General features: G+C 48.8%; 1 protein-coding gene across 1 annotated transcript in view; it reads left to right on the top strand.

Moving 5' to 3' along the window:
• The window catches only part of cd109 (CD109 molecule), a 222920-nt gene that overhangs the window by 10317 nt on the left and 198145 nt on the right, over positions 1-14458 (top strand). The window lies entirely within an intron of this gene.

Here is a 14458-nt window from a genome sequence, read left to right as displayed (position 1 = left end):
AATTGATAGGGTAGATAGAGAGAAACGATGTCCTTTGGTTGTGGGGGTGATGCGGGGTGGGGCTGGAGTCCAGTGCAAGGGAGCAAAACCTAAAAATGAGAGTTAGGTTGTTATGGGGTGATGTCAGGAGGCACTTCTTCACACAGATGATAGTGGAAATCTGGGACTCTCTCTCCCAAAAAGCTGTTGAGGCCGGGGTGGGGGTGGGTCAATTAAAAAATGTTAAAACTGGGATTGATAGATTTTTGTTGGGCTAGGGTATTTAGGATTACAGAGCCAAGGAGGGTAGGTGGAGTTAAGATACAGATCAGCCAGGATCTCATTGAATGACGCAACGAGCTGGATGGGCTGAATGGCCTCCTCCTGTTCCTTTGTTCCTAGAAGATCCCCTGTGGATTTGCTCGTGTAGGGCCTGCGGTCTAGAGTACCATTGCGAAGTTTGGCTGGTGACAACGCAGGGCTCTTCAAGTCCACTGCTCAAATAACCCCCCACCCCCCGCGGGCACCCAGCACCTAATAGTCGCTACATGTAAACTCGTGAGGTCAATTTCAATTGTTTGTAAGTTTCAGGCTCCAGGCCAATGACTGGCTTTTGTGTTTTTTCAGATGGTTTTACAAATGCAATAAAGTGTGATACTTTGAAGTGGACCACCTGGACTGTGATGATATTTCTCTGGCATTAGTAACGATAAGGATAACAACAACAACTTGTATTTATATAGCACCTTTAATATAGTGAAACGTCCCAAAGCACTTTACAGGAGTATTATGAGATAAAAGATTTGACACTGAGCCGCACAAGTAGAACTTAGCCCAGGGGACCAAATGCTTGGTCAAAGGGGCAGGTTTGAAGGAGCGTCTTGAAAGAGGGCAGAATTAGAGGAGCGCAGACATCTCGGGGGGGGTTGTGGGGCTGGAGGAGATTACAGAGATAGGGAGGGCAAAGCCATGGAGGGATTTAAAAATAAGGATGAGAATTTTGAAATTGAGGCGATGCTTAACCGGGAGCTAATGTAGGTCAGCGAGCACAGGGGTAATGGGTGAGCGGAACTTGGTGTGAGTTAGGACATGGGCAGCTGAGTTTTAGAACACCTCTAGTTTACGTAGGCGACCAAAAGCTTGGTCAAAGAGGTAAGTTTTAAGGAGTGTCTTGAAGGAGGAAAGAGAGGTAGAGAGGCGGAGAGGTTTAGGCAGGGAATTCCAGAGCTTGAGGCCCAGGCAACAGAAGGCACAGCCACCAATGGTTGAGCGATTATAATCAGGGGCGTTCAGGAGGGCAGAATTTGAGCAATGGAGAAAGAGCAGGGGGGCGTGGGACTAACTGGACAGCACTCTCAAAGAGCTGGCACAGGCATGATGGGCCGAATAGCCTCCTTCTGTGCTGTATCATTCTATGATTCTACAAGCTAGTCTTGTTATTGGGAATAGTAGAATCTTCTCAAGTTGGCTGCAGTTAATCCTACAGGACAAAGCCCTAATCATTGAAGCCGGAAAAGCAGCAGGTAGCAGGAAGTTGCATGATTTCAGATGCTTTGGGCTAGAAATTGCGTCTCGTCCCGTTCAGGGCGATGACTTGGAGCGCAAAAGTATCCCTGGGCTCTAAACATTTGATTCTGCCGGGAACCTCCGGTTCAGAACGCCAAGAGGGAAGTAATCAACATTAAAATAGCAAACAAAGGAAAGTTTTAAATGTTTGTAAGCTAATGTTACCAAAAGCACGTTAATATTCATATTAACATGAATATGTTAAAGAATAGTGTCTCTTTAACATATTCATGTTGCTTCCTTCAGAAACCTTTCTTTGGGTAGTGTCTCCGATTTTCATCACTCCTTCTGTTGCCTAGGCCCAAACTCTGGAACTCCCTCCCTAAATCTCTCTGCCTCTCTCTCTCTCTTTCCTCCTTTAAGACACCCCTCTAAACCTACCTTTTATTATCCCTCAATCAACATAACAATAACAGATAATCTGGTCATTATCACATTGCTGTTTGTGGGAGCTTGCTGTGTGCAAATTGGCTTCCCACATTACAACAGTGACTGCACTTCAAAAGTACTTCATTGGCTGTAAAGTGCTTTGAGACGTCCGGTGGTTGTGAAAGGGGCTATAGAAATGCAAGTCTTTCTTTACTTCATTGACCAAGCTTTTGGTCACCTGTCCTAATTTCTCCTTATGTGGCTCGGTGTCAAATCTTGCCCTATGACGGTCCTGTGAAACAACTTGGGGACATTTTACTACGTTAAATGCGCTGTATAAATGCGAGTTGCTATTGTTGAATAAAATTCCACCCGACATCCCTTCTGACCCTTAGTCTTTCTGCATTTTATTTTTAAAATTCAGAAACGATCCTGCGATTCAGGGGTAGCGCAGAGCATTACCAAGCAAAGCTCACCGGCTGCAACACTTCAACGTGGCATATGCGTGCGTGCACTCAGTGAAACTGAATAGGGAATTTAAGATTTGTAGCTTGGAGGGTAAGCCACCTGAGACTGTGAACTGGGATGGGTGTTGTATATTCCTCCCACTCACAATGCTGTCAGCTGAATAGACCTCTTTGTCCCAACTATCCTGTGCTATGAGATTATTCAGACACTTGCACAAACAAACGCTGAAAGCTGTTTCTTGCCAGGGTTTGTTTACTGGAGCCTTTGCTCTCCGTGGCAACCAGCGTGCCATCTTTGAGCCCAGTCACCCCGCTGAGCTTGTTTACCCAGTCTTGTGGCGCAGAGGGGGTGTTGAGAAACCCATGGCACTTTTCGTAGAAGAGACAGCCCAGCCCCTTGGCCAATGTATAACCCTCAACCAAACAGTCGCCACTAAAGAAGACCTGATTCTATCTCGCGGCTGCTTGTGGGGTCCTGCCATGTGGAGATTGGCTGCCTACATAACAACAATCACTGGGTTTCAAAGGCAGTTCATTTGTATGCGAAGCCTCTTGACACGTTTGTGAGGGATGTAATAATGGAAGGCTTGCTTTCACACATTATCCTCAAATGAGATCCTGTCACCGGGGCAACATTGGATATTGATAGCATTGGCGACGAGGATAGCGGCTAAAGAGAGAAAGAACTTGTATTTATATAGCGCCTTTCATGACCTCAGGACGCCCCTCGGTGTTTTACAGCCAATTAAGTACTTCTGAAGTGTAATGAAGAAAATCTGCGCACAGCAAGCTCCCACAACAACAACGTGATAATGACCAGATAATTAGTATTTAGTGATGTTGATTGAGGGATAAATATTGGCCAGGATGCCAGGGAGAACTCACCTGCTCTTCTTTGAAATATCGCCATGAGACCTTTTACGTACACCTGAGACAGGGCCTCGGTTTCAGGTCTCATCGGAAAGACGGCACCTCCAACAGTACGGCACTCCCTCAGCACTGCACTGGAGTGTCAGCCTAGATTTTTGTGCTCAAGTCTTTGGAGTGGAACCTGAACCCACAACCTTCTGACTCAGAGACGAGGGTATGACCCACTGAGCCACAGCCAAGTGCAAACGCTCCCTGATTTCACCTCTCGTTATTAGGGGTGGTTCCTGGCTTTGCTATACACTTCTCTCTGTCAGTGCGGCTGAGATTGGGAGTGTATAAAATTTAGAATTGTGTGTGTGTGCTGGCTTGAGCTGGGATAAAAACATATGATGGCTGCTGCTTTTACTTTCTGCTATGAATTTGGCCAGTTCCAATGGATTCCTTGCATTGTGTCTTTGCATTAGTTTTACTACCTTTTCTTAATTATACCAGCACGCCTGCCTCGCTCTCTCTCTCTCTCTCTCTCTCTCTCAGGTCAATTTTGACTCCCTTTGTCTGGCATTAACAGCCTCAAAAATGGGGTCAGTTGCCTCATTAACAACGGCGATGTTGCTCCTGCCATTTTGAAAGGGGGGGACCTAATGGCAGGTGTCTACAGCACCCGCCTGTTTCAGGCAATAAACAACATTCCCGCTAGCAGTGGTCTGGAGGTCCCGCATGTGCAGAAATTCGAATGTGCCGCACATGGAAAAAAACAATAAGAGGGAACATTGGCGATAAACCCCTTTTTAAATATGGAAATCGGGGTCCTGCCACCTAAATAGGAGCCCAATTGCCATTTTTGGCCGGAACCTGCGCCAATCAGTTCCAATTCAAATTACAGCAAGTAATCAGGAAGGCAAATGGAATGTTGGCCTTTATTGCAAGGGGGATAGAGTATAAAAGCAGAGAAGTCCTGCTACAACTGTACAGGGTATTGGTGAGACCACACCTGGAGTGCTGCGTACAGTTTTGGTCTATTATTTAAGGAAGAATATACTTGCATTGGAGGCTGTTCAGAGAAGGTTGACTAGGTTGATTCTGGAGATGAGGGGGTTGACTTATGAGGACAATTTGAGTAGGTTGGACCTATACTCATTGGAGTTCAGAAGAATGAGAGGCGATCTTATCGAAACATATAAAACAATGAGAGGGCTCGACAAGTTGGATCAGAGAGGATATTTCCACTCATAGGGAAAACTAAATCGAGGGGACATAGTCTCAGAATAAGGGGCTGCCCATTTAAAACTTAGATGAGAAGAAATTTCTTCTCTCAGAGGGTTGTAAATCTATGGAATTCTCTGCCCCAGAGAGCTGTGGAGGCTGGGTCATTGAATACATTTAAGGCAGAGATAGACAGATTTTTGAGCGATAAGGAGTATAGGGTTATGGGGAAGTGGAGCTGAGTCCATGATCAGATCAGCCATGATGTTATTAAATGGCGGAGCAGGCTCGAGGGGCCAAATGGCCTACTCCTGCTCCTATTTCTTATGTTCTTATGTTCAATTTCTACCAATTACTTTAAATCTATGTCCCCTGTTTATTGACCTCTCTGCTAAGGGAAATAGATCCTTCCTATCTACTCTATCTAGGCCCCTCATAATTTTATACACCTCCATTCTGAAGAAAACAACCTCAATCTTTCCTCATAGTTAAAATTCTCCAGTCTTGACAACATCCTTGTAAATCCCCTCTGTACCCTCTCGACTGCTTATAAAACTGCCTGAACGCTCCCTGAATAGTCATCAATGGAAACAAGCAGCCTTTCACAAGTGGAAGGGAGATCACTAAAAGTTATTTCATCATAACTGTTCAATATTATAGAAATTGTAACCTCCTCCAGCTCCACCGCACCTCCCCTGAGATCTCTGCGCTCGTCCAATTCTGGCTTCTTGAGCATCTCTGATTTTAATTGCTCCACCAATGGTGGCCGTGCCTTCAGCTGCTGAGGTGCTAAGCTCTAAAATTCCTTCCCTAAACCTCGCCACCTCTCTACCTCTCTTTCCTCCTTTAAGATACTCCTTAAAACCTATCTGCCCAATATCTCCATCTTTGACTCAGTGTCAAATTTTGTTTGATAAATGCTCCTGTGAAGTGCATTAGGATGTTTTTCTTAAAGAAGTGTGTTGAGCCCTTAGATGCTCTAATAATGACTCCACGAGGCAATGTGTTGTACTGGAACTGTAGTGACCTTAGTCCTTTATTTGCTAACTCCAGAGTGCGGATCACACCTGGTGGCCTGCCTTTTATACTAGGCCAGGCACACCTGTACAGGTAACCTACAAGTCTCCCACTGCTGTGCCCTCTGGTGGCACACCTTGTGATAGTACCAACAGTAGCCTTTAGTGCAAATCACCTCTGCATTGATTGTGCTCTGGGCTTAGCTCTATCTGGACTCTATCTGATTGACCCTTGGCAGGTCGTTTCAATCTTGGGTGAGTGGTTGGTGCAGTAGAGTGCTGGTGGTTGCTGTTTATGTGTGTCCCTGACCACTCCATTCTCTCCACCCACTGCACATATACATTATGCCAGAGGCTCATTGCATTCATATACATTAAAGTTCAGAAGAACAAGGTTGCATTACATTTGTGGTTCCGTTGTGAGGCAAGTACATTAGACTGGTGAGACACATTATCGATGCAGTGACCAATTCATAAGGACAAACTAATTCTAGAACTGCTGGATGGTATCCCTGCAGTTTGGTGGTGGTGCAGTGCCCAGTGCCGGCAGTGGGAACCCGGATGGCTCAAGTTGCCTTCTCTTGGATCTGTTGCCGTGCTTCCTAGCGCCGGGCAGGTTCACAGATGACTGTGACCTCAATGTCCTTTCTTTGCGCCCTGGGTCGCTGCTGTTCCATGAGGAGCTGTCGCCTAGCAGTGCACAGGGAGCTGCTGACTCACTTGCCTTGGTGTTGTTTGGTTGGGATCCTGGCTGGTCCCGGTCCCCTTTGGGGGGAATTGTAGCGGGTGACCCTTCGTTTCTGGGTATGGCCTTGGTGGCGATGGGGTCTGCGGACTGCGCCTTAGCGCAGTTTGCTCTTTCAGGCTTGCGGCGGTTGGTGCCATCGGGTGCCTGAGAGGTGGAGCCGATCAGGGGCATGGTGCCGTTGCTCTGCTGAGGTCGCTTGCTCTGTGGCTCGTGTGTGTTGGCCGCTTGTGGCCACACTCCATGGTGCATGACTCTGGTCCCCGGGATGCAGGCTACACCATTGGGTAGCTCGCTGGACCTGTGTGCTCCCGATGGGTGTCTGCCCGCTGCATTGGCTGCGTGCAGTTGAAATCCTACATCGCACAACTTTTCATTACTCATGATGGATATTCTGTAATTCCGATCACAATTGTGCAATTCTTCCTCACTGGTTGCATGTACACAATTCAGATCATCAATTACACATTTTACATGATCGCGTGACTTTTGCTTGCTTATTGAATGGACACAGCTTTGATCATCACTTCACATTTTACATGATCGCATGACTTTTGATTGCTTATTGCATGTACACAACTCTGATCATCAGTTACACATTTTGTCTCGAACTTACAGTTACTATTACATTGCTTGAGTGTGTGGAACTGTCCCTTTAATTGTAGTGGGTTGCAGGCTTCCTTTAAGAGAGCCTTGCTTGCTTTACCCCAATTCTCTTCTCCGTTTGGTGCAACTTGTTGCTCCATCAGCGCTGCACCTCGTGGTCTGGTCGTGGCCATCTTTTTCTTCAGCACCTCACCTCGTGGTTTGGACGCCATCTTTCCTCCATCCACGATGTCGACTGCGGTGATCCTCTTCTCCCTGGGTTCTGCCACCGAAGCTGGGAAGTGGCCTTTGTCATGTATGTAACCACCATGTAACACCACTGTATTACTGTATACACTCAACCTAGATGCACACCTTGACCACAAGGGGTGAACTTGTGGGAGACACTCCTTACCTGATCACACAGGTATAAAATGGGAGGTCCCACGCAGGGTCATCGTCTTTGGAGTCCTGTAAATAAAGAGTTAAGGTCACAGAGTGACCTTGTCCCCAGAATGTGCCTCGTGTGGTTTCATACTGTAGAGTAAGGACTTTACATTGGCGACGAGAAACGGGAATTCACGACCCACGAGAATGGCCACCGGTAGCACAGAGGAACGGTACTGTGTTGGGGAAGACTGGGACGATTTTGTCGAGAGGCTTCAGCAAAGCTTCGTTACGAAAGAATGTCTGGGGGATGCAGCGGCCGACAAGCGAAGGGCTCATCTTTTGACCAGCTGTGGACCAAAGACTTACGCGCTCATGAAGGACTTACTAGCACCCGAAAAGCCGGCGGACAAAACCTTTGAAGAACTTAGCAAATTGATCAGGGAGCACCTCAAACCGGCGAGTAGCATACATATGGCTCGACATAGGTTTTACACCCACCGACATTGGGAAGGCCAGAGCATACGGGACTTCGTAACAGACCTCCGACGTTTGGCCAGTCTCTGTAAGTTCACAGACGCCTGCAGGGGGGAACTGCTAATGGATTTCTTTATCGAGGGCATCGGTCATGCGGGAATTTTCCACAAGTTAATTGAGACCAAGGATTTGAACTTGGAAGCGGCGGCGTTGATAGCTCAAACTTTCATGGCGGCGGAAGAAGAGACGAAAATAATATACGCGCGCAATTCTGCCTCTAACGCGGCGATGGATCAGGGAGTCAACATAATCAATGCGACTCAGAGCCCCGCAGGCAGGCAGGGGCAGTCAGACACTCCCCAGGCAGCTGTTATCCTATTACCCAAATTAGCACGTATTGAGACACATTTACGGACTTAACACTAAAGAAATCATTCCGGTGCTAGGCAGTGCAATGTTGGGGAGGAGCTGGTTAGCCGAGATGAACTGGAAATGGGGAGATGTTCACGCAATGTCATCTGTGGAGCAAAGTTCGTGCTCACAAGTCCTACAACAATTTGATTCACTATTCCAACCTGGCGTCGGGACTTTCAAAGGCACCAAAGTAGTGATACACATCACCCCGGACGTCAGGCCAGTGCACCACAAAGCCAGAGCAGTGCCGTATGTGATGCAGGAAAAGATCGAGAGAAAATTAGACCGGCTGTTGAGAGAGGGCATCATCTCGCCTGTTGAATTCAGCGACTGGGTGAGCCCTATCGTTCCCGTTCTAAAAGCGGATGGCTCTGTCAGGATCTGTGGTGACTACAAGGCCACCATCAATCGGGTGTCCCTACAAGATCAATACCCGCTCCCGAGAGCGGAGGACCTCTTCGCCACGCTGGCAGGCGGCAAGCTGTTCACCAAGTTGGACCTCACTTCAGCCTATATGACCCAGGAACTGGCCGACAAATCTAAACCACTGACCACCATCACCATGCACAAGGGACTGTTCGTTTATAACAGGTGCCCGTTTGGCATTTGATCAGCGGCTGCGATTTTTTAACGAAACATGGAAAGCCTGCTTAAATCCATTCCTGGAACGATCGTATTTCAGGACGACATCCTCATCACAGGTCGAGACATCGAGGAACACCTCCACAACCTGGAGGAGGTGCTACGCTGACTGGATCGGGTAGGCCTGCGACTCAAGAAGTCTAATTGTGTGTTTTTAGCTCCTGAGGTTGAGTTTCTGGGCAGGAGGGTTGCTGCAGATAGGATTCGGCCCACCGAATCCAAAACAGAGGCGATTCGACGAGCACCCAGGCCCTGCAACACATCGGAGCTGCGTTCATTCGTGGAACTGTTGAACTATTTCGGGAACTTTCTGCTGAACTTGAGCACGTTGTTCGAGTCGCTACACGTGCTCCTGTGTAAGGATTGCGATTGGTTTTGGGGGGACTGTCAGGAATGGGCTTTGATCAGGCGCGAAACCTACTCTGTTCAAACAAGTTGTTGACCCTGTAAGACTCCTGAAAAAAATTGGTTCTGACATGTGATGCATCGTCCTATGGGGTTGGGTGCATGTTACAGCAGGGCAATGCTGAGGGTCAAACTACAACCTGTGGCTTATGCCTCCAGGTCGCTCTCTCAAGCAGAACGGGGAGATGGGATGGTTGAGAAGGAAGCGCTTGCATGTGTCTATGGTGTTAAAAAAATTCATCAGTACCTCTTTGGTAGGAAGTTTGAATTAGAGACGGACCACAAGCCATTAACATCCCTGTTGTCAGACAGCAAGGCTATCAATGCCAGCGCATCAGCCCGCATACAGCGATGGGCTCTCACGCTGGCTGCCTATGACTACTCCATCCGGCACCGGCCCGGTACTGAAAATTGCGCTAACGCGCTCAGCAGGCTTCCACTGGCCACCACTGAGGGGGCAGCGGAGCAAAGCGCCGAGATGGTCATGGCTGTCGATGCCTTTGACAGCACAGATCAAAATCTGGACAAACAGAGATCCCCTCCTATCCCTGATTAAGAAATGTGTCCTGACTGGGGATTGGGCGCCCGCACACGGAGCATGCCCTGAGGAGGTCAGACCGTTCCACAGACGGATGGATGAGCTCTCCATCCAAGCCGACTGCCTACTCTGGGGCAGCCGGGTACTTATGCCCCAGAAGGGCAGGGAGGCATTCATCAGGGAACTCCACAGCGAGCACCCAGGCATTGTGCTGATGAAGGCCATTGCCCAGTCGCACGTTTGGTGGCGGGAATTGATTCAGACCTGGAACACTGTGTTTGCAGGTGCATGACGTGTGCCCAGCTGGGTAATGCCCCCAGGGAGGCCCCGCTCAGCCCGTGGCCCTGGCCCACCAGGCCATGGTCACGCATTCATGTTGACTATGCGGGCCCATTCATGGGAAAGATGTTCCTTATTGTGGTAGATGCATACTCGAAATGGATCGAGTGCATCATTCTGAATTCATGCACGTCATCCACCACCGTGGAAAGCCTACGTGCGATCTTTGCAACCCACGGCTTGCCGGACATCCTGGTTAGTGATAATGGCCCATGTTTCACAAGCTACGAATTCCGAGAGTTTATGCCGGGCAATGACATCAACCACGTCAGGACTGCGCCGTTCAAGCCGGCCTCCAATGGCCAGGTGGAACGTGCGGTCTGAATCATTAAGCAAGGTATGCTCAGGGTTCAAGGACCCTCCCTACAATGCCGCCTATCGCATCTCCTGCTGGCCTATAGATCCCGACCGCACTCGCTCACGGGGGTCCCGCCCGCAGAGCTACTAATGAAATAGACACTCAAAACTCGGTTGTCCCTCATTCACCCAGTCCTGACCGACATAGTTGAGGGCAAGCGCAAGTCACAAAACGAGTACCATGACCATAATTCGAGAGGGAGATGTATAGAAATAAATTATCCTGTATTCATCCTCAATCACGCCATGGGGCCCAAATGGCTTGAGGGCACTGTAATTGACAAAGAGGGGAATAGGGTCATCGTGGTAAAACTCAACAATGGTCAGATATGCCGTAAGCATCTGGACCAAGTAAAAAAACGGTTCAGCATCGACACGGAGGAACCTGAAGAAGACCATGAGATGGAGCTCACAACACCGCCAGTGAACGAGCAACAAGAGCAATCAGAAGAATGCACAGTCCCTGTGGTCAGCCCGGACAGGCCGGAATCACCACAGGTGACAGACACTCACGTCAGTGTCCAACAACCAGAGCCCAAACTGCGGTGCTCCACGAGGGAGCGTAGACCACCTGAAAGACTAAACCTATGATCCCAATAAGACTTTGGGGGTGGGAGGGAGGTGATGTCATGTATTTAACCACTATGTAACACCACTGTATTACTGTATACACTCAACCTAGATGCAAACCTTGACCACAAGGGGTGAACTTGTGGGAGACACTCGTTACCTGATCACACAGGTATAAAAAGGGAGGTCCCACGCAAGGTCATCGTCTTTGGAGTCCTGTAAATAAAGAGTTAAGGTCACAGACTGATCTTGTTCCCAGAATGTGCCTCGTGTGGTTTCATACTGTAGAGTAAGGACTTTCCAGCTTTTGGATCCAATTTTCTTCCTCTGGAGTCCTGCCACTGGAGCGTGGAAGGTGCATTCGGATCGCCTCAGCTGGATCATCTCCACGCAGTCGTGCTGAGCGGTCTGTGCCTCGTGTGCTGTGCTGGTCTGCTCTCTGGTGCCGGGTCCACCCTCAAGTGAGGGCTTGCTTTGCCTCTGAGCGCGGAGGACGTCGATCGCTGGAGGGATGAAGTCTTCCCACTTCCAATGGATCTTCTCCATCCACGTTCTGCTGAGCAGCGTTGATCCATCACCTGCAACAATCCACAGAGGTAACTTGTGCACCGCACCATCATGGAGTACCTTTACATTCGCACTACCAACGACTGGGATAATTTCATCGGTGTAGGTGCGCAGCTTTGCCTGAACCGGGAGCTACTTGGGTCGTTCAGCTTGATTGAACCATAGTCTCTCAAAGGCTCCTTGATTCATTACTGACTGGCTCGCCCCCGTGTCCACTTCCATGAAGACTGGAACGCTATCTATCGTGACTTCCATCTTCAGCGGGGAACACTTGGTGGTGCAGGTAAACATGCTATATACCTCGTCGTGGGGCTGAGCTGCCTCTTTGCCTATCGTTTCATAATCCACGCTGGATTCATGGCCATCTGCAGACTCTTCATCAACACAGTGAGTCATATTTCTCTTACACATTCATTGGAGGTGGCCCTTTGTGCTGCAGCCTTTGCATACATAGTCTTTAAAGTGGCACTGGTGAGCCCTGTGATTCCCTCCGCAACGCCAGCATGGAGCTACTTGATTAGCCCCCCTCGGCAGACTTTGAGTTAAGGGACTCGGAGGCCTGTTCTCTCTTCCCTGAGAGGGTTCGCGCTCTACAGTCCAGCCTCTAAACGGCGCCACTCTGTGCACAGTACCTGCCAGGTTTGAGTCCTGAGGGTGAGTCATCTGCCTAGAGCCGCAGGTCGAGATCATGAATGCCTGGCTCATGGAGATGGCCTTCTGCAGTGTGACTGTGGTACCCGCTGACAGTCACTTATGAAGAAGGCCCTCATGGCCAATTCCAATGTCAAAAATGTCCCGCAGCGCTTTGTTGAGGTGGTTGCCGAACTCACACCTGAGGTCTGCAGCGTATTTCGCGATTTCCTGGCCTTCGGGCCGTCGGTGGGTGTAAAACCGGTGTCTGGCTGTGAGGATGCTCTCCTTGGGCTTGAGTTGCTCATGGATCAGGGTTATGAGCTCCTTGTACGTCTTGGTCGTTGTCTTCGCTGGTGCCAGCGAGTCCCTGACGAGGCCATAGACGGTGAGCCCACAACTGGTTAGCAGGATAGCTCTGCGCTTATCAGTCAGTGCAGCCGGGTCATCTCCTGCCAGGTCGTTTGCTGTGAAGAAATGTTCGAGCCTCTCCGCAAAGGCATCTCAATCATTACCATCGGCGAACTGCTGCAATGTACCAAATGTAGCCATTTTTGCATGAAAGGTCGTAATCTCGTTGCCAATTGTTGTGTCCGTAGATGCTCTAATAATGACTCCACGAGGCAATGTGTTGTGCTTGAACTGTAGTGACCTTAGTCCTTTATTTGCTAACTCCAGAGTGAGGATCTCACCTGGTGGCCTGTCTTTTATACTAGGCCAGGCACACCTGTACAGGTAACCTACGAGTCTCCCACTGCTGTGTCCTCTGGTGGCACACCTTGTGATAGTACCAACAGTAGACATTTAGGATACATGACAAAGTGTATTAATGACTTGGACGTGGGTGTACAGAGCTCAATTTCAAGATTTGCAGATGACACAAAACTTGGAAGTATAGTGAACAGTGAGGAGGATAGTGATAGACTTCAAGAGGACAGGCTGGTGGAATGGGCAGACACATGGCAGATGAAATTTAACGCAGAAAAGTGCGAAGTGATATATTTTGGTAGAAAGAATGAGGAGAAGAAATATAAACTAAAGGGTACAGTCCTAAATGGGGTGCAGGAACAGAGATACCTGTGGGTATATGTGCACAAATCGTTGATGGTGGCAGGGCAATTTGAGAAAGGGGTTAAAAAAGCAAATGTGTTCTTGGGCTTCACGAATAGAGGCATAGTGTACATAAGCAAGGAAATTATAATGAACTTTTATTAAACACTGCTTCGGCCCTGTTATGTACTAAACCCCTTGTAACCTGCATCACACCTGACCACCAGAGGGCCTACCTGTTAGAGTTCCAAGCGATCCCAGCATCCCTTGGGAGCACAGTATATAAGCAGGCCACCCACGAGGTACCTGCACTCTGGAACCTTAATAAAGGAGCTAAGGTCACACTTGCTCATTACACACAGGACTAAGTCTGACCATTTATTATGAGAGTAACAATTGGCGACGAGGTAACGAAAAACCGCGCGAAAATGCAAAGAACAGTCGGCATCCTGGAGAAGTTCTCAGAGGGGGACGATTGGGAGGCCTTCATGGAGAGACTCGACCACTACTTCGTGGCCAACGAGCTGGAAGGGGACGAGAACGCGACCAAACGAAGGGCGATCCTCCCAACTGTCTGCGGGGCAACAACCTATGGCCTCATGAAGAATCTCCTGGCCCCGGCAAAACCAACAGAGAATTCCTACGAAGAACTGTGTAAGCTGGTCCGGGAGCAACTCAAACCTAAGGAAAGCATTTTGACGGCGAGATATCGGTTCTACACGTGTCAACGATCGGAGGGCCAGGAAGTGGCGAGCTATGTCGCCGAACTACGGCGCCTTGCAAGACATTGTGAGTTTGAGAGATTCCTAGAACAAATGCTCATAGACTTTTTTGTACTGAGCATCGGACATGAGACAATCCTTCGCAAACTGTTGACTGCAGAAACTCCGAATCTGAGTAAAGACATAATGATAGCCCAGGCATTTATGTCCACCAGCGACAACACCAAACAGATTTCGCAGAACAAAGAAGTTTCAGCCAGTACTGTGCATAAAGTAACATCAGTTTTGAGCAGAAATATACGGGGCAGAATGTACACACCGGCTGCTGTGGCCCGACCTCAATTGATCCAGAATCCACCATCAAACGTTAATGCGAGGCAGTTAACATCCTGTTGGCGCTGCGGGGGTGATCATCGGCCCCATCAATGCCGCTTTAAGCACTATCCGTGCAATGGTTGCAGAACAATGGGACACCTCCAACAAATGTGCAGGCGAGCTGCAAACCCTGCAAACTCTGCAAACTACCACATTGCAGAGGAAGATCGATCCACAGTGGATCA

This window comes from Pristiophorus japonicus, chromosome 9 (assembly GCF_044704955.1).
Source record: "Pristiophorus japonicus isolate sPriJap1 chromosome 9, sPriJap1.hap1, whole genome shotgun sequence".
NCBI lineage: Eukaryota > Metazoa > Chordata > Chondrichthyes > Pristiophoridae > Pristiophorus > Pristiophorus japonicus.
This window is presented reverse-complemented; position numbering and strand designations above follow the sequence as displayed.